Here is a 25,988-nt window from a genome sequence, read left to right on the forward strand (position 1 = left end):
GGAGGCACTTTTTAAAACTCTGAAAATGTCAGTTAGAAAGTTATTCCCTTGAATAGCCCAGTTCTGCTTTATTTCTTGACTCTGAGTGCAGTGCATCTTAGGGCTGCATCCAGATATCCTGTGCTGAATAATATACATAAATAACTGTGAAAAACCACATATACAGCAGTCTGCAAAATTTGACTGCTCAGGTTTTTGAAAATCCTCTCTCAGATCTAGCTGTGTTTAATCACTCTTGCCCATACTGACAGGTGTTTTCACAGGAATGCCTTCAGATATTTCAGTGCTGCTGGGCATACTTGCCAACTTTTTTCATTCTCTCAGAATTGAGAGAAACTCTTTGTTCAGAGGCAGTGGAGGCTATTTTGGTTTCCTCTTATGGCTCTTTTTGTTGATGCATCTGGAATTTCTTATTACTCCTGATACCCAGGTCTTCTCACTTTTCAGTATAATAACTACTGCAGAATAACTACCCAATCTAAGTAAGCTCTGTGTCTGCCTTATCTATTCTTGTTGGCTGAAAAGGGTTTTTTTTACTGGGACAACTTTTCATCTCAGACAGCTGTTGTTACATTTCTTTATCACAGCACAGTTTTACTTTGCAGGAGGTCCTGGATTTTGTGACTGTGGAAAAATGGCTGTGGATAAAATCAGAGAAAATCTAGAAGCTCTATTCATATCCTACCAGATGTTATAATGGTATGGAAATTATAGGATAAACTGCAGTTGATGCTCCCTGTATGGAATGTGGTTGGCATGCTCGAAACCTATTCCATAATGATTCCCCATACACACTATCTGCAACCAAGGCACCTGCTAAGGGGAATGGAACAAGGGTGGAGCAGAGGGAAGACACTGTCGCCAGGTTCTGTAGAAAGCCTTGCAGGGAGGGGAACTGGATGGCACTTTTCAGCTCATGAACTGTGTAGCACCTGTCAGCCAGGGGAGAGAGGACAAGATGTCTTACTGCTGAGCCAACAGCTGTGAAGAAACTGCTCTCCTCAGTTGAACTTGGTTAATTAGAGCCTAATTGTAACATTAATGCACACCTCCATCCCAAAGTTACTCAGCCCTCACTGAGCATGTATATTTTATTGGCTCTTTAGCAGTGAAGCAACAGAATTTTACACCAATCAGTAACAAATGTATATATGACTAGAGCCACTCAAGCTCCATCTAAACATAGGGAAATACCATAATACTGAGTTAAGAATGGGAAAACTTCAGGGTCGACTCCATTGTAACTACTGGGATCGGCTGACAGACTGAACCTGTCTTCTCGCCCATAGAGGTGCCCATTGGATAAGAACCATGATCTGTGTGTGCTGAATATTTTTAGTGGGGAGTTTGTCTGTATTGCTTTGAATATATTTTTGCAGTCAGATACTACCACTGACTATCCTCAAATCTTTACCTGCCACAATTTTCTATTACTAAAGAGAGTTTTTCTGTAAACTTTTAGTGTGAGTCCTTCACGGGTGCTGGCAGTTGGATTAGCCTACACCAACCCTGAATGTCTACAAGGAGTCATTAGTTTTGGCTGCAAGACTATTTTTGCTGTGCATAGTTGTATGGAAACCTAAAGTTTGAGGAGAGCAAATCAATATATTGGATTTATTATATTATTCTATTCATCATATGACAATGCAATTCCTTTTGGCTCATAATCAAGGTACAGAATGTCCATGGTCCCCAAGCTGATGTTAAATATGCAGCAAGAGTTGGATTCCACACAAAAGTAAGGCCAACCTGAACCTTGCTGTTGTGCTTGTACATGAGGATTAATTATATCTCACAAGTGAGTGGAATGGAAAAGGAACTCATGACAACCATGATATTTCTGAAATATCAGCACTCCAAGCAATGCCTGGGGATGAAATAAAAATAGGGCACAGAGCAATCAATGGGTCTACTCATGAAAACCCCACTGAAATTAAAATATACCACACTGATTTTACTAAACCAAGTAACAGTAAGAAATCCTGTTACAATTTTAGTTTTACACAGCATGTACTTTCATTTTGTTTATAGGAAAAACAGGGTTTAGTACTGTCACTTGTTTTCCTAATTGTAGAACACAAACTGTGAAATTTATGTACGATGGGGGAGCCATGGATAGACGAATATGTGCTTGTAGACATATCTATGCCTGGCCTAATTTATTTGCAATGGCACTGCAATATAACATCCTCTTTTATAAGCTGGAGTGGATCGTCACAGATAAGAGTGAAAATCAACACATCCCATCTCTAAAGGGAATGAAAGGCGACATCACCTCGATAGGATGCCTAATTCAATGCCTAATTCAATCCTAAATGCCTGACAACAGTTGTTGTCACATTGTTGCAAGCTATGTTGAGGAAATAAGAGTTGTAAACTATGCTAAAGGGCAGAACAACATACATACCTGCTCTCTTAAGAGCATGAGTGCTGGCATACCTTGAAAATATCCCATCCAATGCTTGTGATGTGTCTTTAGACAGACCCCAACTCTTGATTGATCTTGGGCATTCAATTTGAAATTCTTAAGAGTCATATTTAAAAACACAGCCTCCTATTGAACTGTCTCCTCATGTCTGCAATATTTGTCTCTACTTAATCAAAAATGCAGGTCAACAGCAGCTGCTATTTAACCCAACATGGTTCCTCAAGTAAAATGAGCTGTTAATGCAGAATAATGTTTCCACAGTCCGACCAGCTTGCTCCTGAAAACCTCCTATGCGGGATGCCCAGCATGGTTGCATGAACAAGCCCTCCCTTCTTCCTGGCAAACCAGAAGGGATGTGACTGGCATTCTGGGAATAGGATTGGGAACTCTAAATGACATAGACTGTGAGGTATTAGTGAGCGAACTTGTCACAGTAATTAGTGACCTAAATAAACTGAAACACCCTCTACAATCTTCTCTTGTGGTTTGGGGAGATAATCAGTGGTTTCTAGTGGACTTATTAACTCAGTGGGAGGGAATAAATGAAAAAGATCCTCTGTTTATCACAGATGCACTTAGCATAGTTCAAACCAATGTTTCTTTAGCTCTTAGTTGTATCCAAGCTCAACTGTGGATGCAATCAATGACAGCTCCAGTCAGAAGAGAATGTGAAGAAGACACGTTACCTGTTGAAATTCAAAAGCTAATTTGGGATAACATTATTTAATTTGAAAATAAATCACAATCCTGGTGGTATCTACACAATTCTACCTATGATCCCTTCTGCAGCACAGCCACAGTTTTTGTTTCACCAAGCCACAATACTTCAGTATATAGAATATACTTGGTCATTGCATTAGAATTAAATCACAATGGATCTATACTCTGTCGTCTGGAGCATGGAGCATGGGCCCAAAAAGATGAAAGTAAGTGGCAGACTACTGATGTTAATGCTTGCATTGTATGAGAGCAAAAAGGATTCAATTGTGAAAGTAGCACCATCAAAGCTCAAGACATTTGTCTTGATGCTGAACAAAATGTTTCTTATTTTTAGATTCATCCTAATAAGCACTTGGAAACAAAAAACTTTTTGATTACTCTCCATCACAATATGGAAGAAATACATTGTGTGATCGAGCAGGTGAAGAAAGATGGAGAAAACCGATGGTGGGACACTCTTTTTGGATGGTCACCAACAGCTACTGGAATTCTCAACTGAGTGCTTTACCCTGTTGCCATTTTGTTGATATTAACCCTTTTGCTTTTTGTTCTAGTAAGTGTAGTGTATGTTAAAGTTTGGATGATTATGAAACAATTAGCCTATCAGCTACCCCCACTAATACTAGACTATCCAAGTGTCCATGTGTAGTAAGTTTCTGCTCATCAATATAACCAGTGATTCTTCTGGTTCTATACTTGCAGACTGACTAGCGTGGACAGTACATAGGTTTGCCTGGAATCAACTGTTGCAGATGTATGTCAGTGAGGTCTTCCATTGGGGTTGTACTACTAATCCCAGGTAGATTTCCAGCGTTATTGTTTCTTGTTGACTTTGTTTATTTTATTTTTTTCCACCTGTCTTTCCATCACTGTAGGTGGCTACAGTGCAGTTCTTGTTCTCTCTCACTGACTTCCAGAATGGAAATATTCCAGAAACAGAGTTCAGAATCCAGTTCCCAGATCACCTAGGCACCTAAGTTTCAGTTTTCTTTATTAATATCCTCTTTGCTCAGTAGTTCAGCAGCAGAATGGCACATTGGTTTTGACAGCTGCTTCCTTCCCCTTTGTCCTGTGGTCTACACAGTGGAATAAAGGAAAAAAACCAGAAGTGACAATGCTAAAAGGAGCCTGAGCAACAAACCACCACCATGGGAGGGGAATAAGAGGGATTTTGCTGCAGGGGAAACAGACTTATGGCAGGAATGAGTCCATGTGCTTCAGTGATGACAGCTGGAGTTATTTTCAGCAGAGTTGTTTCTCACGTTACTTCTCCTTAGCTATTTAGCCATCAGGGAGTAGCAGCCTGCCAGAGTCAGCGCTCTCCTGGGTTGTTATGAAAACAGCAAATGCCATCATTAGTTTTTCTCTTTGGGTGAAAGAAGTGTTCGGTAAATAGTGTCTCCACTTAAGGCAAATTTTATATTGTGTTGAGAGGTAACCATCACTCTCTTGTTCTCTTTCATCAATTCACAGTATATTAAACAGGAAAACCAGTAGCAACTTACATAGCACCTTTAATTTGATGAATCCCAAGGCTTTACAGGGATAGCTTCCCCTCCTATTGAAGCACAGTCTTACAAAGCACCCAGTAATCTTATAAATAGTATAGGGCAGGAGATGGAACACAAAAGTGCTGAGTCTAAACTAGGCTAGCAATTACTTATCTGTTTATTGAACAGAACTTACAGCCTCAGACACAAATCTGCTGAATAACCCAAGAAATCCAACCCATCCAATTTTGAAATTGTCCTACAGAAATCCACACAACAATCTAAAATTCAGACTTCACAGTTCAAGTTTTACTTAAACTGCTATTAAATTACTTCATGTTTATTGCATTTGTGTTGCCTCTTATTTAAGCTGGGAAATAGCATAAACTCTAGTGATGATGTTGAAATAGACAACTATCCACTAAGGATCAGCCACACCATCGTGCTTACTTGCAAAGACTTTGTGCTTAAAATGAAGACACTAGGTAACATAAAGCAATGCATTTGTGCAAACAGTAGCTCATAGTGATGAACTAGTGGTAGCAGAGGTAGATGAAAAACCAAAGCTTACAGCCAAAATCTTGAATAGATATAAAATAATAAATGTAATTAGCTCCTAATCCTTGCCTTAAAGTTAGAGGAATTCCTATGAAACAAATTGTAAGCTTGCCTGGATAGGTTTACTTGTATGACTTTGATTGCTCATTGTATTTCTGGATTGTTTGTAGAATAAAATTTAGTGTTAGGAACTGCAGAAAAGATGAAGAGGTAAATGTTGGAAATAAAAACTACAGATGAATTTTTATTCATCTCTAATGATGATGACAGGTCTACTGTCATCATTACAAATAAATAATTTATTTTATTGAATTATTTCTAGTAAGATAGAAAGCCAAAAAGGAGAGACACATCAGAGAAGAGACCATGTAATGATAAAAGCTGAAGATGTCAGCTTAGGTCAAAAGAGCTAGAAAAAGGAAGGGAAACCACTTCATATTCTAAATAAGTAGAGATATTTTGTCAGGAATGCAGAGTTGAAACCCTGATTTCTTCTGTTTTGTTCTGCTCTGCAGGGTCTTCATTATCTGTAGCTGAATGAAAACTAATATTCTTGTAGTCCCTTCCAACTGAAACAGTCTTTTCTTCTCTAATAGCAACAGACAGCCATGAAAGCTGCCCATGGCCATTTAGGACGATGAAGTGGTTGTTGCCAAGATGTGCCTCACAGGCTGCTGGGACTTGGAATGCTGGTGTATATGGATTAATTACCAGTAACTTCAGGTCATTTGAACTGTTTTTAACATCATGCCTTATAGGTAATTCACACAGGAGTTCTTGGTTCTTCTCCAGAACCGCTGGAGAAATTGGTGTTATTTTTACTTGCTGGCATCTTTCTGTTTATTGGCTGCAGGGTGGGTACATGGACAAGGATGGTGGGTCTCTGCCTGACAGACTCATGTGGCTGAGACTATGCTATTCAGATGAAGTCTCCACAAGTCACTGGGAAGTAGGAATGTTGGGAGACATTTTCTCAGGCTTAAATGTTAAGCAGAACTTTCAGGCTTGGACTGGGAAGCTGCAGGTGTGGAGCTGAACTAGTGTTATTTTATACAGATTGAGGGCTTTTGGGCAGCTGCTGTCAGATTTGTAGGGAGAATACAGTTGTCCTTCTTTCCAAACAACTCAACAGACACAAGAGTAGATACCTAGTTTGGACCTTGCTAAAAGGGTTATCCCAGTCTGTGCTGCTGGTCTTCCCTTTGCTTGTGCTGGCAGCAGATAAAGACATGGCTCTGCACAAACTTCTCACATTATTCAAACCCCAATTTGTTGGATGCTTTGACTGAAAAATTTTTATGTTAATGTTTATTAACATTAACAAAATTTTTACTGTCAATGTTTTAATGTTAACACTTAATCTTGGGGGGTGTGAGATGAAGTTGTTTGCATCTAAATTCACACCCTTGAGGATCCATGCAGAGCACAGAAAGTTCCAGGTAGCTGAATTATAGTACTTCAAACCATTTTTGTATGCTATGAATGAAGAGGTATCTTGGTCTGTTTGATCATCCTGCCTCATCCTGCAGTTGTTAGGGCTAGCTATCTGCCACTGAAAGGATTTCTTTTAGCAATGTCTTGCTACAGCTGAATTTATTATTGAAGTATTGCTTTTATTACTGTGCTCCTCCAAGCCAACAAAGTCAAATGCTGTTGCTAGCTTGAAGAATATAAATTGGTTTTAAAATAACACCTGCAGTACTTGAGATAAAGCAGGGTAAGAGCTGATTATGCTTGGAACCAAGAGGGGTTCCACAAGGCTCAGGAACATCTTTCTGCTACTTGGCAGGTACTAAAATTTTCATCTTCCAACTGAAAAAATCGTCAGTAACCTGATGATGAGTAGCAATACATCACTTTGGGAGCCTGACAGTCAACAGTACCTTCACTCTGGAAATCTGACTCAGCTTCTACCACATCCTGCGCTGTGGAACTGAAATTTGAAGTACTGCTGCCATCTGCAGGGGTAGGACTTGATGTAATTTCCATGCTTTATTGCTGCTCTTGTCAGAAACAGAATATTCTCCAGAAACTTGCCCATCAGATATGTCGGACTCCATAGTGATGGCTTTTTGCTGTGTACTGTCCTTTCATAGGCTCCAAAGGCCAAATACCTCCAAACAACTCCAAACCAAAGTTTCAAAATATATTTCAAAGGGATTCTTTCCATCTGTAGTTGTAATGAAATTGCCATGTGTTATTCTATTTCCTGCTTTACAAGGTGCATCTCTCCTGTAAACGTATTTCCAGTACTACAAAATAGATTGCTACCAGGTCAATATGAAACCTTGTAAATCTGATCAAACATCGAATTTATCCCACCTCCTTTTCCACAATGGAAGGTGCAATTGCTTATTAGCATGTAAACGTACTGCCACGCAGCTAATTCTAGTCTTGCGTGTGCTCATGGACTTATACCACATATACGTGTATTTTAAAGAAAGCATATTGCATCATGAAGAAGAATATGGGTTGAAGGAGGGAGAAAAATTGACTGGAATAGACCCTGTAAGACAATATTTATTAGATACTTTGTGGCTAGGTGAGCTAATCTAAGTCCAGCGTATTAGAAAGGTTGATACTGCTAGTGCCTAAAGCAAGATGCAACTCATACTACCTATAACAAAAGCAATCAGAAACATTGGCATGAGAATTGCAACTGTGATCATGTTGAGGCAGAGGGAACTTGATAATTGGAGAGAAAAAATGATGTATTGAGTATTTGATGCTGAAATTGCACAGAAATCAGTTATGGAGTTAGGTGTGAACTTGCAGGATACTAGAAAGTGATTAACGACTGTGCATACTGAAAAGGCACAAAGATCACTGGGGCAGACCCAGCAGCACAGTTCAGGACTACAAGATGTAGCAGAGTTAAAGATGCTAGGCATGAAGTCCTTCAAACCCTGGGATTACAGAACTTGGCAAAACTTCCTTGTCCAAGTTTTTCTAGGCATTCATAAAATAAATGAAAAGTAATGAGGTCAAACACTTGGATGAGTATGGGTTGCAAATATGACCCCATTGTGTCTGAGTTGTGAAGATGTAATAAATGATGGAGAGCCCCCACTTGTGTGGCAATTAACATTTCTAGCTTTGTATCTGTTCTTATATTGTGGAAGTGATAGTTGAAGAGGTCCCATTTTTCCTATCTTGAACAACAAGCACAGAAGACAAATGGACTACTGACTCCCTGTAGACTTCTTGGCATCTAACAGACTGTTTTGTTTCTTATTTGAGGAGTTCAGTTTCAGGTCATTTTGTGTCTCCTCCCAATATTTTCTGAAAGGATTCTCCATCTATCACACATTCTGTACAAGCACACTTTCACATTAGAGATAATTGTTCAGGATAGGAGGAAAAAGGTTTCTCTTTCCTTGAAGTGAAGACAGAATTAGAAAGCAATTCTCATCTCCAAATTTTTCTTTCATAACTGTGTTTTTCTTATTGAAATTGCTTTATTTAATATTTATTTAGATTTATTTTTATAATTTTATAAACAACAGCAGCTTGTGACTGTGACAAAGAATAAGAATATAAGAATATTTGAAATTAAAAAGGCTTTAGAAGCTCATGTTAAGGAGTAATTTCCCACTCTAAATCTATGTGATGTAATCACTAGGCACTGCAATCTTGAACTGTTGAACAAACTTCATAACAAACCTCGTAATACTTCCCTGTTTACCAGAAATTGTTTAACTTATTCAATGATGACTTGGATGAAGGGCAGATGCACCCTCAGCAAGGTCACTGATGACACAAAGCTGGGAGCAGTGCCTGATAGCCCAGAGGGCTGTGCAGCCCTTCAGAAGGACCTCAGCAGGCTGGAGAGATGGGCAGAGAAGAACTGCCTGAGATTCAGCAAAGGCAAGTGCAGGGTCCTGCACCTGGGCAGGAACAACCCCATGGCCCAGCCCAGACTGAGGGCTGAGCTGCTGGGAAGCAGCTCTGTGGAGAAGGGCCTGGAGGTCCTGGTGGACAGCAAACTGTCCCTGAGCCAGCAGTGTGTCCTTGTGGCCAAGAGGGCCAATGGGATCCTGAGCTGCCTTAGGAAGAGCACGGCCAGCAGGTCAAGGGAGGGGATCCTGCCCCTCTGCTCAGCCCTGGTGAGCCTCACCTGGAGTGCTGTGTCCAGTTCTGGGCTCCTTAGGACAAGAGAGACAGGGAGGTCCTGGAGCAGGTCCAGTGAAGGGGCAGCAAGACAACATCTCTTATGAGAAAAGGCTGAGGGACATGGCCCTGTTCAGCTTCAAGAAGAGATGACTGAGAGGGGACCTCAGCAATGTCTGTGAGCATCTGAAGGGAGGTGGTCATGGAGGATGGAGTCAGGCTCTTCTTGGTGATGCCAAGAAAGAGGACAAGAGGCAATGGGCAAAACCTGATGGCAGGAAATTCCACCTGAATCTGAGGAAGAACTTCTTTCATGTATGGATGACATAGCACTGAAACAGGTTGCGCAGAGAGGCTGTGGAGTCTCCCTCACTGGAGATACTCAAGAACCGTCTGCATACAATCATGTGCAATGTGCCTTAGGATGACCCTGCTTGAGCAGGGAGGTTGGGACAGATTAATCACTTTTGTCTCTTCCAACCTGACCATTCTGTGATTCTGTGAAATATGGTCAATAAAGTCCTGAAACGATTGAAATAAGCACGGGAATGTTATTGAGCCTTCATCATAAAATGTTACCCGAGTCCAAAGTAAGGCCAGACCAGTTTGTCTCTAATAAAGGTAAGTAAAAAATTCTTGAAAAACGTATGTGCTTGCCATTATGTGTGTTTAGATGCCTAGCTGGTGAATTTGCAACCAAAGATGGATGTGTTGCAATTGCACTCAGAAGTGTTTGAAAAGAGATTGGATGTACAGGGTATTTATCTTGATCCTCCAGTCATCTTGTGCCCTCACTGAAGTGCTGCATGAAGACAGATGGGGTTAATTCCTGAAAGGGAATAAAAGCCACTACTGAAGTGCAGCTGAAATATAGCTTCAATTTGTCATCTGGAGTGCTGTTGTGAGTAACTATACAAATTCAGTGCTAGCTTTGGACAAGTGACCATGAGCCATTCTCAGTCAAGTGAAATTTATGGCAAATGGAAAAACAAATCACAAACTTCAAGCGAAATTTATGGCAAATGGAAAAACAAATCACAAACTGCCTTCTCTCTTATGTAAAATTAAGGGGAATTATTATTCTGGAAGCCATATTAGTTTTGCTTTTCACCCAGAAGATGAGTTTTCTCCCACTTCTAGAAGAGTGCTCTCTATACATTGATTTTTGTTATTATCTAAGAAGATAAATCATTCTTATCTGAGCAACCAAAGCAATACTCTGGGATTTCTTTAAAACCCAAGTACTTATCTATGCTAATGCTGCTACAGAGGCAGAGAAAATTCTTTCTCTTACAGGAAAAATGTGTTCTTTTTTTCTTATCTCTCTTTCATATATGCAGAAAAATCTAACTAAAGCTCAAGGCATCTGTATCAATCAGCTGAAAAAACAAAACAAGGTCTTTAGAGACTTCAGAACAGAAAGAGCTGTGGAAGTTGGAAACTACCTCCACTTGCTTGTTCTCCAGCAATTACTTTAGCTTATAAAATTCCATTACATCACTGGGTACATCTATACATTGAGAATGCAAGGCAAAGATGTAAGAAGCAGGACAGAGAAGTTAAAGAAAAAATAGGTACCAGGAAGAAAAAATGGAGCTTGTAGTTGTGCTATGTACATATTTTTTCGAGTAGCTGCTTTCACTCTCTAGGTGGTAGTATAATCTCCAAAGACCTTGTTACCCTTTTCTAAGCAACCAGGCGATTTGGTTTTATTTTCCAGCCCACAATTCTTCACAAGATTTCTTGCTCTAAGCTAAATTAATACCTTCTGCTGCACAAAGCAAGAACAAGGACATTTAACAATGTTGGGACTTTGGGACTGAACATTTTAAATTCCTAAAAATAACTGAGAGTACATAAAAACAGTAACTGGAGGAGAAGGCTTGGGATTTCTATGAATGTTGGAAACTTATTAGAATTAGAGATGTTAATAGGGATTTATTAATTGAAGTATTGCTTTTTGATATAAGTAGTTGCATAGCATTCATAGCCTTTCCAGGTTATTTCTCTGGAGCAGTACATCTCAATATGAACACTAAAAAAACTCCATTTTCCTGAGGCTAACTGTAAGAAACGTCAGTAAGGCTATTTCTTATAAATTCAGCAAGGCTTTTCTGTGTAGTAGCAGCATAATACTTCTGGGGGAAAAAAAAAACCCAAACAAATACAACCACAAGAAGAAACCTCTTGCAAAAATTTTGTAATTGTGCTGAAGTGCATTTCAGTGCTCTCAGTCTTCCTGGGTGAGAGGTCATTACCAAGCCTGCAGGATCGTTAGAATGGCCAGTGAGCTCCACAGACATCAGTATGCTTCTGCAAAGTCACACAGGTGAAGAGGTAGTGAAGCCTGGAATTTCTGTGGTTCAGAGAGCTCAGGGAAGCCACTCAGAGGGCTGAAGATGTCCTGATGAGTCTGCTGGTGTCTTGAATGCCTTCTGACTTCCCACAGGTGTGGAAAATTCAGAGTTGCTCTTTGTTTCCGTCAGGTCACAACAGTCATAGGAACTTTTGAAGTGGGAGAGAACCCCTCCCTGTGTTCACTTCTGAGACAGAGGCACATAGCCCGTCCCTTTGCGCTTGCCACTGCAGGCACTGATTTATCAGTGCAAGAGACTTGTTTGAGCTAGATCCACCTGGATGTGTACGCACACATGAAAATGTGTGTAAAAGGTAATTGTTTTCTGTAACAGTCTTTCTCCTGACAGGATTCACAAATTGGACCTTCCATGAGCGTGGCTCAAGCATTCATATTCAAAGTAGGCACCGTTCCTGCCAATCTGCTGCTTAAATTGATGCCGCTACTGTGGGCTGTGACTGGCTTCCCCCGGGCTTGGCAAGCACTGCCACTTGGAAAGCAGCAGGCAAATGTCACCACTATCTCATGACAGGATTCCTTTAATCTTTGGCATCCCCTCACATGGTTGCTTGCTACTTAATGAGCTGCTCCTAAGCACGCAGTTAAATGGAGCTGTAAGAAACCGAAAGCTCTCATTGCTTCAGCTGTTGCTTTGGCACGATTTTTTCAGGAGTTTGCTGCCTTTGACAGTATCTGGAACACATGCTGTTCTCCAGATATGACTGAGGCCAGCCCTAAACTGCAAACTCGTAAATGCAGATCCTGAATGTACGCTTCAGCCAGTCACTTCAGCTTTTTCCAAAAGTTGGGCCATGAGCAATTGGATTAAATCCCTTATAAAGTTCACTTCATCTATACATGAAACATGCAAATACACATTTGCAAAATAAATGGCATAAAATTAATTTACACCTAGTTTTTCCTCCACAGGCTTTTTTGCTCTGGAGATGATGCAGTATATAGCAAAATAAGCACTGTCTGGGGGACAGTGTGGCTGCCTTTTTAGAGACAGAAAGTGAAGTGCAATGGAAATAAGCTGAAGAAATAAGAGCCCTATGGTTACCTGGTTACATATTGTGCAGGAGAAATGGATTAAATGTGTGCCATACAGTTACTAAGTGATACTCATCAAACACCAGAGCACAGCTGTGCTGTGCTTATGTGGTGCTGGTGGGAGCTAAACCACTCTGGGCCAGCTCTGCTTGCAAACAGCTGTGGCACCTCTGAATCTCCAGTTTAAACAGCAGTTCAGGTAGACTGTCTGTGGGCAGCTGACAACTGGACTTCTAGTCCAAGGAAAATGAACAGTTTGAGAATCTATTGTCAATGTTCCCATATCTGTGTCCTTTATCTCAGACCCCTCCTACCTCACAATTTCGGCAGTAATCCCCTGCCACCTTTAACTGCTCTTATCTACTTCCTCATGCAATAAAACAATTTAAGGGCTGTTTGTTCAACTGTCATCCACTTCCCACACCTTTTCCAAGCTCAGGCTTAGGTATCTCTTAGTTGCTCAGCAGAATTTGTCCAAGGCTTTTGTTGTGTTCTTTAAAATCTCAAAGCCAAATAAAACATCATCCCTTTTACAAATTAACAGGCAGGAAAACTCAAAATCTTAACACTTTTGTTTAAATAATAATAGTGTTATTAAAGCATTTACCAGAATTAAGAAAAATTACATAATTCAGGTCAGAGAATTTAAATACTTGGAGACCACAATTCTCTTTTTTCAAGCCTATGACTGTTTAGTAATAATTTTCTTCTAAAAATAAAGAAGTAATTTTTTGCCATCTATGCTGTTAGTAGCAGCTGTTCAAGAGAAAATAAATCTCTTTCCAATCTTCAGAGCTTTAAAGAATAATCTATTTCAGACAGAAATGCTTTGCTGCTTCATGTTGGGCAGGCTTCCCAAATTTTCAATTAAAATAATATCACACATTTGCTGGTAAAGAACACTGGAAGACTGTTATTTACAACATTGTTTTTGAATGCAAATGACACTGTCTGCAGCTGAAAGGTAATTTCAGCTTTGAAATAATTTACCACTTTGCAGCCAACTAAAGCTCTTGTGCTTCCAGTAAACCCAAATGTTTATTCAAGTCCTAGGTCTAGTTTAATGAGATTGAGAAGGTTCTCAGTACATGGCTGCTAACACTCAAATACTTGCTAATTACATGACTGTAAGCAAGACAATTCCGTTTGTCTGCAACCACTGCCACAGGAAGAGCAAAATTATTAGCTTTCTGTTAACTCTATTTATCCAGGAGGATCCAGGGCCATGGACTTCATGCATAGTGGCCCTCTGTACCATGTGCCTGAGCTTGCCACATGGGGACTGTGTCCACTGCTTTTGGTATGTGTGCCCATTACTGTGTATGTCCTCAACAAATCTGCCCTGACCAGACCAACGAAAAGAGGTGTGAGAGGAGGTTTTGTGAATCTCTGTCCTTTGTGGGCAACTACCTGCTGCTGTCTGATCTAGGAGGCAGAGGACAAGCTGTGCCCATGTACTACTCTGCTCATGCACAGTGAGTCCAGTGTGCTGGGGAAAGCAGCTGGGCATCCTGGCAAAATAATAGCTGAGAACAGGTGGCCACTGCCAGCCACAATTGCCTGCTCTCTAGCTACTTTCCCAGGAACAGTAAATAGGAAAAAGGGGATCAAGAGCCAGGGGAATCACTCTGCTGTTGACAGCCATGGGATCTAGACTGAGCTCCCTCAGGTTGTTTGTGGTCAAACATTTAAGCACATTTAAGCACAGCTCTTATTTTTCTTATTATTTTTGTGAATCACCATGAAAATTTATTATCTGATTTTTTTATTTCCAAGTTCCTGTTTGAATCAAAGCTGTGAGGACAAAATAGATGAGAGGTCTGCTAGGGCAGCAGATGTTTGCAGGAGGAATGGCTCTGCTTTTACGGTCATATGGTTGTCTCTGAGGATGAACATCAGTTACCAATATCTCTTCCACCTCTCAGCAGCTGAGGTAGTGTAAGCTGGGAAATTATTTCAGTATTGCTAAATCAAAGCGAACAAAGGTTCTAAGCCATATTGCAAAGGAACTGCATACATACTATCAAATCAGGAGACTGAGCAAGCACAGTTAAGATGCATAGTGCTCTTCTGATTTTTCTTAGGTATGTTCTTATTCCATGCAGAGATGTGCATGGGATACTTCAGGAAGATGTGTGCATGAGAGAGAGTGAAACAGTATTTCCTACTCTCACAGACATATTTAAGAGCCCACTCATTCACATCAGTGTTTCTTTACCAGTTATGGCCATAAACCTTCTTCAGATTTGTAGGCTTGGTTGCTTGTCCTTCCCCTGGCTCCAGGAAGCCACTGGCTCCTCAGTGAGATGCACATCCTGGCTGCAGAAGCTGCCATGTCCCACACACCTGGCCTTGCTTCCTCTACCTCGCATGTGTCAAGGCAGGCTCCTCCACTTCTGCACCTGCCTTCTGCACCAACCCAGGCACAGCTACATGGTGAACACTACTGGCCTTGCACCATGACCAGCTGACCATAAAGAAAAACCAGCATCATGACCATCTGCCTTGGGAAAAAATACAGCTTTCCCCAAAACCAACATTCTCACCTAAATCTGTTCTTAGCTGTCAGTTTCTCTCATGTGCCCTGGATATAGATTCTTCCAGAACACTTCAGTCAATTCTCCTCTGTCTCTCTGATAACAGTTTCCAAATTTCAGAAGCCAAACACATCTAACCTTACATGTCTGGCACTATTCAGATGCCTTCAGACATTCCTTATAGCTCTGCAACATTTCTCAATCATTTGCTTTTTCTCATGTTTTTGAAGAACTTGCCAGGTTAAATGTGAAATCACTCTGTGAAACAGCAGACTATGTACATTTCTTCACTTTCTGTGCCCCAAAAAGCACAACAAAAAGCTATTACTTAGGAAACCCAGTTAGCATCCCTTTCTCTGTGCCTGCTGTTCTCCTGGCAAAGGCTTTGCTGACTCACCAGCTGATTCACACAGGCAGCAGCAGCTTTATTTGGCTTGTGAGGAGCACCGCTGTGCCTGTGTGTGGTCCCCTGCAGCCTCAGGCCACACCTATATATAGCTGCTGTCTCTATCCCCAGTGCGGTCAGCTGGGCACAGCCTCCAGAGGCTCAAGAGCGCATCTTTTTCACTAACAACCTCAGAAGGATTCCTTGCTCCTGTTTTGTTGCCAATAGCTGCCTACTGGTCTTCTCTCCCCTTCTGTGAACATGCACAGAGCCCAAGAAACCAGATCAGGCCAAGCATCAATAACTGCACAGGCTCTTATGTAAATAAAATCATTGGCCATAAAACATTCTAAAGTAATTTACTCATATTCTGGTAACAGCAACAAGAGTTGGAGCTATGGGGGCACATGCTGCCTTAGTTCAACTTCATAAAATATTGATGCTGGCTTAGAATTTTTTTCATACTACATCAGCCACAAAAAGAGAAGATACACCTCTCTGTTAGATGGACTTCAACTCCTCAAACAAAAATAAAGAATAAGGGAAAGCTATTCAGTATAGAAGCAGAAAATGAGTGGTACGTGTGTCTTGTTTCCATTTTATTTTCTTTTTAGTTTTTCTTTTCTGCTTTATCCAGTTTGTAATGTTTCCTCTACTTGCAGCTCTTAAACTATTTAAATCTTCACCTCAACTACTTTTATTAGCTTAAAAAACTTCACAGATGTTCAGTTAATGGAAACATTGAAAAACAATGCTTCATCCAAAATAGACTGAGCTAAAATTGAAGAATAGTAGGTTTAGGAGGTTAAGTGTGCCCCTTACTTTTTACCTATTTTGTTTTAATAGATTTAGTTTACCAAGGGGCTTCTATTTCTGTGCACAAGCTGACACTGATAGGCTCCAATAGGGTAACTCGACGAGACACACTAACTTGGCTGCTAGCTTTCTTCCTTCTCATCTGAATTTGTCTCTCACACAGAGGCTGATGGGAATGTCTCATGTCTCCTCATCCGCTCAAGAAATTTGAGGGTGGTCCTCTCAAATAACAACTCCAAACTGACCAGCAATATCAAGTGCTTAGATGAAATTGCCCCAGGACAAAATGTTCTAGGAGTCCGCTACAGCTCTTATGAGTTTCTGTATGCGGAGAAACAAAAAGGCTGGGAAAAACTGGTATTTGTATTAAGGGAGTTAAGCTGCATGGAGAAAAACAAAATGGAAACAGAGGCGTGCTTAAGGAAAAGTCATCAAACACTGACAACTACACATCTTTGCATTTGTCTGGGACTGGCAACCAAAACTGAATTTGAGGCAGCACTGGAAGTGGTGGTGTGGGAGTGATATTGCATAAAGTATCCATAAGAACGGCTATACGCATGCTATGTAAGTGAGCTACAGATGTATTGAACACTGTGTATTAATGTAAATCCCCTCAACATTGGACACATTCAGACTCAAGGGCATGAAGAAATATCTGGGGAGAATCTAAGTGTAAAAGACTGCAGGGTCACAGAAAGACTCCCAGTGAAAGTCTTAATACGCAAAAACCTCACTAAAAATTTCCACCATATTGTTCTCTGTCTACTAAATAATAGGAGTCACCTGAATAGCTTCTAAAAGGGCCATGGATATCCTCATACACAAAAAAAATCTGCCAAGAGAACATAAGTTGCTCTGGTATCTTCTTCAGTCCCTCATCTGACTCTTAAAGACTATTAAAGCAAAGCAGCAGTAATATCCAGGAGAATACCCAATGGTTATAGGTAACAAGTAAGTCAGAGGAAAAAATTACTGCTGCAGTTGTGCAACAATCAATAAAACAACCAAAGTGAGTGAAATCACATGTTTGTGTGTGTCAGATGCATCTTGGCAAGATGCTCTGATATCCTGCAGATGGATGAGATGCAGGTTGATTCATAAATGATCTTTTCATCAAAATAGCATAATCTTCTGCATGACAATAAAAGGCGGTGAACATATTAACTGAGAACATCAGAAGAAGAGACTTCATTCATAAATACACAATACTTAGTGACTTTACAAGAGCACTAATATATTTATTCTCTGATGCTTTTGCTGACAAAATTTCAGACTTGAAGTAATCAATAACTCCAGATTTCATTTTGCATGCAGAATATTTGTTCTCAGTATCCTGAGATACTTCAGACTTCAAAAGCCAAGATGCCTTTCTCTCTCTCATCTATTATTTTCTGGAAGCCTTCCATTGAAAATGCGAACACCAGAGTCTTCCCCTTCAGCACTCTGCTCCCTCCCCTTTGCTGCCAAATTCCTTAATCTGCCGTCCCTATTGGTCCCTCCAGCATCTAGAAAGAAACTCTAAGGCATTGCTAATTTCACACTCCTGTCTCAAGAGAAAAGTTTCTTAACTGCACAGAGACAAACCAGCAGTGCTGGCTGGCAGTAACGACTGTGGCCACCTTGGATACCAGGAGGATCATCACTACAGAGTCTGTTGTACCATGTCTTCAGGGGAAATCCTTCACAGCTACCTGGATACCACCACTGGCTATCCCACCCATCTACAGTCCCTGAATACAACTTTTTTTCAGATACTAACAATTAAATTAAAAGTCAAAGTAGATTGAATTAAAGTTTATTCAAGATATTGTCCATGAAAAATTATAATTATCTGTCCATGACCAATATTTAGAGAAACTACATTAAAATGCCTTGCACTCCTGCAATTGCCTTTCGTTTGATTATCTCAAAGTATTTTCTAAACAATTGAATAAACCTCACAGCACCTTGTAATGATAGAATTGTAGTTTTTACAGTTAGGACAACACGGAAGTACTGGCAAGATAGAGCCAAAATTATCAAGCATGAACTATTAAATACAACAATTTGAAGCCCTATTTATTTTAGTAAGTGTTAAATATATGTCTGTCACTGACTTTACAGAAACCAGAAGGTGACACAAAGATAGACAAATAAATCTATTCTCTATAACTGTATAAATCCATATGTAAATGCCTGATTTGAAGTCATACCTTCTTAGGTTTAATAGTGGTTGACTGTATTCTTTAGTTACAAAGCACGCGAAAGAAACCTTACACTCAGGCCCCTGGAAAGATCCCAAAGGATTTAATATATGTGTTTTGCTGCAATGAAGCCATTTCTGGAGTGGACTGTGACAACTCCTTCACAGCCCATAGGGACTTTGCACAGCACTGTAAAAGACCAAGAGAAGAAGGTTGTACTGACCCGAGTCTGCAGGGAGAATCTGGGTCAGAAGATTGCAATTACTTGAGCTGCCTGAGCAATAAGAAAAGTGCCATCGATGTTTATCTGAGCTCTGAAATAATCAAGGTTTATTTTCATTTGCAATAGAGAATTTAAGCAAAATCTTAAGTAGTTACAAAATGTATGTTGAGTTTGATTTTTCACAATACTTTGAATGTGAAAGGTCTTTGTAAGATGCAAAGAAACTCAGTAGAGAAACTGTCAAATGACTAACCAGCACTGAATTCATGTAGATGTTAGATAATAAATATTCACAACAAACTGTTCACAAGATATTCATGTAGTGAAAACATTTTCCAACTAAATTCACAAATACCTACAATAAATTAATGTGAACATTTTGAGAACAGGAGAAAGAAAATAATATAGTGACTAACTTACTTATCAGAAATGGCTTTTTATATTGTGATCCAATTCTTGTAGAAAATGTCATGGGATTAAGAACAAAAATCAGCATATCATGTAACTGAAACATTAGGTGGTCTAAAATCCATTATAAAGGATAAGCTTTATTTAGCTGACTAGCATACATTAATACCCAAGATTGCTAATGTCCTAAATACTATTCTAGTGAGAAAAGAGCTGCATAACCAGTGAGGAAGAGGCTGTTTCCTTCTGTTCTGAAAAGAGCTTAATCACTATTGTTACAATTGAAATGGCATTCACAAAATAGCTGAAGCAAGATCCTTTACTTGGTGAAATCTGATAGCTGGCCAGTCTAAAAGAGACGAGTAGCAAGCAAGCTTGCAGACTTCATACATAAGCAAACTACAGAAGTCTTTTGGCTTTGTAAAGTGACTTATTTGGTCTGTCTTATATTCAGAGCATAAAATAGAAGACTGTGGGGCAGTACTGGTCAGTTTAAACAAACTCTATGACTCCACATCGTATATAACACACATTATAAACACACCCACAACAAAAAAACAGAGAGTGATAAATTTCCCAAGGTTGCTTAGAGTATCTTTTATTTACAGAAAGCTGATACAAACAAACATGAGAAAATATTGTTATGAGTACTTGTCCATCAGCTGACAATTATAAATTTCTTAGGGTGAAAAACCTTATCCAGGTTTGTGATAAAAATTATGTGTTTTAAAAGTAATAATAAAAACCTTTTTCATATGTTTTCATCTGGAATGACACTAAAGAGAAGCCTACATGGTACTATTTCATATGTAGTTAATGTCACATCTGTCAAAATACCTTGCATCTTGGTTGATTGTTAAAACAGGGAAATTTAACGACTACTTATTTTGTTTTTAAAATAAAAAATATGGATAATTTTACTGTCTGTGGATACTGGAGCAGAGGTAAGCTATGTATGAAGTATTTCCTCTGTAAGAGAAAGGAGCAGTTCAAGCACTCTAACAGACAGCTATTTTAGTTCAGAGGATATTGCACAGTTCAGCCATAGGCCTTTGACCAAACTTTACAAACAGGGACAGCTAAAGTTAGGTTTTCTACTTCTATTTTTAGGTAGCTTTATAAAAAAAATTCTATTTTTAGGTAGCTTTATATAAAAAAATAAAATTAAAAAAAAAGTAAGATCATGCAAGGTTCTGTATTCCATTGATGCTACTAGACAAGAGCAGCAACAACCAGATTAGCAATTTTAAGACTGAAATCACCTCCTCTTCCATCAAAAAGGATGGATGCAAAATCTTAAACTTGAAACTTTAAATGTAAGTTATAGCAGCTGGTACTTCTCACTTGCAGGTGTTACAAAACTGTACTTTCTAATAATGAATCTTAAACAAACTCACAGCAACCTTTGGTCTTCTGGTCAGGGGTCCAGTGGCTCTTCCTTGACCTACATCTGCTGCAGTGCTCCAGTTCTCATCTGTTGCCTCCTGCTTATCAAGTTCTGGTATCTCTAGACTTGCTTACCAATGCTCTTCAGTTTCATCTATCCTTAATCCCTGTGGCACATCTACTCCAGCCGTAGCCCATATTCTGATATTAAAGCTCAATCCTAACTTGCAGTATTTGCTCTTATCTAATACTTGGCATCTCATAAAGCTTTAGCTGTTAATTTAAGCTGTCCCTCTCCTTTTTCAGCTATTATGTGTTTGAATATCTGTATCTGAATCTGTGGTCAAAACAATATTGAATTTGGCTTTCTACAAGTGAAGTCCAACAGGTGCACGCAACATAATGATTTTACTTCATGAGCCTTTTTCTCGTTTTCCTTTGAGCAGTAATTTGCAACTGAATCTATGAGGGCATTTAGGTAGTAACACATACATTTTAGAGCTGGCTCTAAAAACAGTTTAGGATTTATACTGGCCAATGGAGAACTAATTTTGTGAAATTAACAAGTTGAGGTTGACCCAACAAGTCTTCAAATATTTTGGCATAATCTCCTACTCTAGAAAATTATTTCTGAATTTCTATAGAAATATTTTATTGCATCTTCCTAAAATGTGTAACATTTAAAACCCCTTTTGGCTATACCCAGTGCATAAGTTTCTTCAGCACTGCTGTATACAAAAAAGAACAGTTAAGTAGATTGCAAATGGAGGCTTCAAAGTCAACAGAAAAAATCAACATGAGCTGCCCTGTGTGCATCTCCTGTCAGGGATTCCAATTAAAATATATTATGCACAAGACAATATGATTCCATGAACTCATTAAAGCACCTTAATCCAGCAGTATCATATTCAAGTTGCAGTGGAATGCAGCTCATTTGGAATGGTTATACATTAAAGAGCTAGCAGAAGAGGCTAAGCTCTGGAAGACAGCTATGTAATGGAAGCAGACAAGCTACATGCAAAAGAATATGAAGATAGAGACTAGAAAGAAAATAAAAGCCCTTGCCATCAACTACGTCTACACAGGAGGGTAAAGAGAAATAGGGCTGATAGGACTATAAAAGGTTAACATGAGAAGAAGGCAGTAAAAGCATAGCAGCAGATTCCCCATCAGCAGCAATAGCACAAATGGGAGATTGACTTGAAAATCACTGTACTTAAAGGAGTGACCCAAAGAACCCAGCACAGCAAGGACTTTCAGGAAGGGCACAAAAAGACAGACTGACAGCCCAGCTTACATGAAGCGTGCAGTGCAAAGTATAGGTGGCAATAAGAAGGGCTTAGGAATAGGGGCCATGAAGTCAGGTGCACTTTCATCATCCTTGCAAATAATATTTAGCATTAAGAACCCATTTGCTTTTATGACAAGTGAATTTTGCAGGAGTATATCATCCGAGTTACTCTGCCTCTCCAGGCTCACTAGGATTTCAAAGTCTGAAGGTGCAAGTTGTTATACTTAAACCTTCCAGAAGTAAAAAAAAGAACCTTTTAATGTCTTTGCAATACAGGAATATACCTGCCAGCAAGCTGCAAAAATTTTTGAGACATCTTTCTAGTTAATTACTACAAAACTGAACAACAATTGCAGTGTAATATTTTTCTCTTTCCTGTCAGGCAGTTCTACATTTGTTAGCACTCAGATACCAATTTCTTTGTACCCAAGACTGTGTAGATTGATAACTCAGTATAGGCAAAATGCTGGATATTTAAGAACACAAGCTGACTTTGTAACTTGGAGGTCTTTTAGTTCTATTTTGTTTCAGAAAAGTAATTGGTGAGCCTGTCTCTTGCCACAGATAGAAATAAAATATATGGGGAAAGGGAAGGGAAAATGCTATGCACTTGATCAGTAGACATCTTTGCTTCTATACAGAAGGCAAATTACCTACCAAGTTCCTTACATCCACTTATATTAAACATGCATGCAGTATATTTGTTGAACAAGGCATTTCAAAACAGTTTCACGGGTTTAGTTCCAGAAAAAACTTCATGCGAGTGTGTGTTTTGGTATGGTCTTTTTTTTTTCTAGGTTTCCTTGAAGTGGGGTTTCAAAGACAAGATCAAGACTTCTCTCCAAAACAGGAATAGACCACATAGCACGCTATTATTCAAAAAATGCCAATCTAACAGTCTTCATCCAATAAAGGAATGTCTTGCAGAAAACATGTAAAATGATGGCAGACATTAGAAACAATGCAGCTTTTCATCATGAAATGACAGAAAAACCCACGAAAAAAATAGCACACTTAAGAATATTACTGTTTCAAGGTATGCATAAGCAGTGCATGATGCCATGCTAGAAAAACAAGTTGAAGTATTGAAAGGAAATATCCCTCCTCTATGTCCCAAAAATGTCATGCAAAAGAATTCTGTGATTTCAGCTACACATTATTACACATTTACTCTTATTGAATAGATATATATTTTAATTAAATAGACATTTCTGATTTTTGGCAGCACTGTAAATTTAATCTAAACAGTTATTTTCTCTTCAACTAACATTATAAACCTATTAAAAGCAAAAGCAGAAGTACAATGGAGTTTTTCTTTTGATGTACCCAGCAGAAGAGACATAAGCTTACCTGCAAACAAAACACACAGTAACAAAAGGAATGAAAAGAAAAAAAATTTAAAAAGAAGAAAAAAAAACCATAAACAAAAAAAATGCAAGCCTCATTCAAAAGTGTCAGCTATATGCAAACATTTTCCAAATACATAAGCAGATTCAGGGATTCTGCCTATTCTGAAAGAGTCAGATTCGAGGGTTGTTTTCAAACTGCCCTGTGCCTGTCAAGTGCAGCTTGTCCTATCTTCTTATTAAACCCTTTTCCAACTCTTTCTTGTGTGAGAGATTCTATTTTGTATGCATATGTGTCTTCAATAAAGGTTTCTGTTCAAACTTTAGTAAAATATAAAGGGAAACCTTTCAGCTCTTCACCAATTTCTAAAAAATCAAGAAATATAAACCAGATGATCTCTCTATGTTCTTATTCAGTGCACATTCCTTCCTCCCTCCCTGCTCAAGAGTCACTGGCATTTCAGCTATCCACATGCTGCAGCATTTAATCAATGATTCAGAACACAGCCCTTGAGATATGCCACTACACTTCAACAAGCAACGTGTATCTGTCCATGGGGACAGAGGATCTGAGTTTGTGTCAGTCTGTTCTTGTCAGTTATAATTAACCATACACCTATTTACATACATAAATATTTATACACAATGAGAAAACTTCCTAGTGCTTTATCAGATCTCACTTTATCACAGTGGATTCTGATGGCAGCAAAACACAATTTAGTTTTGTTAAAAACTCAGAGAGAATTTTGAATCTCGTAAATATAGAAATCATGGCCCAGATTTTGAGATGTTAAGTACCTGAGGTTTCTGGGGACACCTGGAACTTGTAGATGTATGCTATCCTTTCAATTTTAAACATCTGGCCACAGTCTTCAATGGAGACACAGGAAAATAAGTGACATTGTACAGAACTTTTATAAGACTTCCAAGTTTTTCTCAGGCTTTAAAAAATACCCAAAAGGGATGAGCCTGTCAGGTAATGAGAATGGCAAGGAAGAAAATGTATAATAGATCTTCAAAATGGCCCAGAGTTATTGCTTGTGTTGTACTGGGGTGGGACCAGCTCAGGACAAACCATCTAAACAGTGTATGTTTCATAATTCACTGGCCAAGCCAGGTAACACATACTGTGCAAAGAATTCAAATGTTAGAACAACCTTATGCTAACCACTAGCTGGTGTATGAACTTTAAAAAAAGAAGTGCAGAATATATACTGAGCCTTGTTTAGTTGAGGGAAAGTATTTTTTAAGAAAGTAACAAAATAACTTCTACCTGGTAAGTTTTGACGTCTCAGTGACTTGTTAACATCTAGCTAGATACTGGAAAAATAGTGACAATGTAAAAAAAAGACCAAAATAATACCAAAGTAATAGCATTTGTGATCTACTTTTTATGGCAGTCTCAGCAGAGGCATTTAAGGACCAAACAGACTAATTTGTGACTTACACTCACCTTGCACTGGACTCCACATGCATGACTGCACAGGCTTTATAGCCTGACAAAAGTTGACTTTTGCCAAAAAGGACCAATTTCGTCTGTCAGTTCTTCTCATCACCTGGACACAGTGTTCATGCAGCTTCACGTTCAGCCAAATCAGAAAACAGATCTAGAAAAAAAAACTAACAATTTTTGACAGCAAGTTGCCCACCTCCCCCTTCTACCGACCATTGACACCAGGAAAATAATTTTGCTTAAATATTTCTATTCACTACAAGAAAGCCATTGAGGTGTTGGAGTATGTGTGGAGAAAGGCAACAAAGCTGGCAGAGGGTCTGGAGCACAAGTTCTGTGAGGGGTGGCTGAAGAAGCGGGGAGTATTTAGCCCAGAGAAAAGAAAACTCAGAGGAGACCTTATGGCTCTGTACAACTACCTGAAAGGAGGGTGCAGGCAGGTGAGCATCAGTCTCTTATCTCAAGTAACAAGTGATGAGAGAAAATGGTCTCACGTTATACCAGGGGAGGTTTAGATTGGCTATTTCTTCAAGAAAACAGTTATAAAGCAGTGGAACTGTTTGCCTAGCGAGGTGGTTGAGTCACCGTCCATGGAGGTATTTAAAAGGTGTGTAGATATGATGCTTAGGGATTTGGTTTAGTTGTGGACTTGGGAATGTTAGGTTTATGGTTACACTCAATGGTCTCAGATGTCTTTTCCAAATGAAATTATTTTATTTATCTGCACATGCAATTGTTTTGCTCAGCTCCAGCAATTCTTGAGAGTGATGAGAACCATCTTTGTCATTTGGATAGGTGACATATTTCTACCTTAGTAAGAAAGATCTGGAGAGACGAATCGGTCCACATACCTGGCTCCAAGTACATCCATCCAGGTAATTTGCATCTGTTTTCCAAAGACTGAATCCACCACCTGAAATGGAAGTTATTAAGAACTAAAATGACAAACTTGAAAATGTGCTGTTGCTGTGAACAGCCCCTGACTAGGAGAAAATCTGGAGCACACATTAGGAATTCTTGGAGAGATGTTAAGCAGGTGAAAAGGAGTATGGCTCCCAAACTGAAGCTCTCACTTTTTCTCGCTTGTTTTACTGTTTTAATGTTCATCTCTCATAGTTGTGCAATGGTTCCCAAAGTCAGTTTTCTAATTATTAAATTATGTGGTCTAAAGTCCATCTGATTTTTTTTTCCAGGGATTTCACATGATCTAATAAAAGATAATCTCTCTTTTCAGAAGTTAGA

General features: G+C 39.2%; 1 long non-coding RNA gene across 2 annotated transcripts; it reads left to right on the top strand.

Annotated features, from left to right (window-relative positions):
• Positions 1 to 10,638: 10,638 nt before the first annotated feature.
• Positions 10,639 to 22,872, top strand: LOC137475639 (uncharacterized). Of its 2 annotated transcripts, XR_010999995.1 has the most exons (4): positions 10,639 to 11,976; positions 16,111 to 16,214; positions 16,617 to 16,810; positions 22,745 to 22,872. It is a non-coding gene; the product is annotated as an uncharacterized lncRNA (long non-coding RNA). The 2 variants fall into 2 exon arrangements; XR_010999996.1 differs by lacking the exon at positions 22,745 to 22,872 and having other exon boundaries at positions 10,650 to 11,976; positions 16,617 to 16,859.
• Positions 22,873 to 25,988: the final 3,116 nt, after the last annotated feature.

Source organism: Anomalospiza imberbis, chromosome 6 (assembly GCF_031753505.1).
Source record: "Anomalospiza imberbis isolate Cuckoo-Finch-1a 21T00152 chromosome 6, ASM3175350v1, whole genome shotgun sequence".
Lineage (NCBI taxonomy): Eukaryota > Metazoa > Chordata > Aves > Passeriformes > Viduidae > Anomalospiza > Anomalospiza imberbis.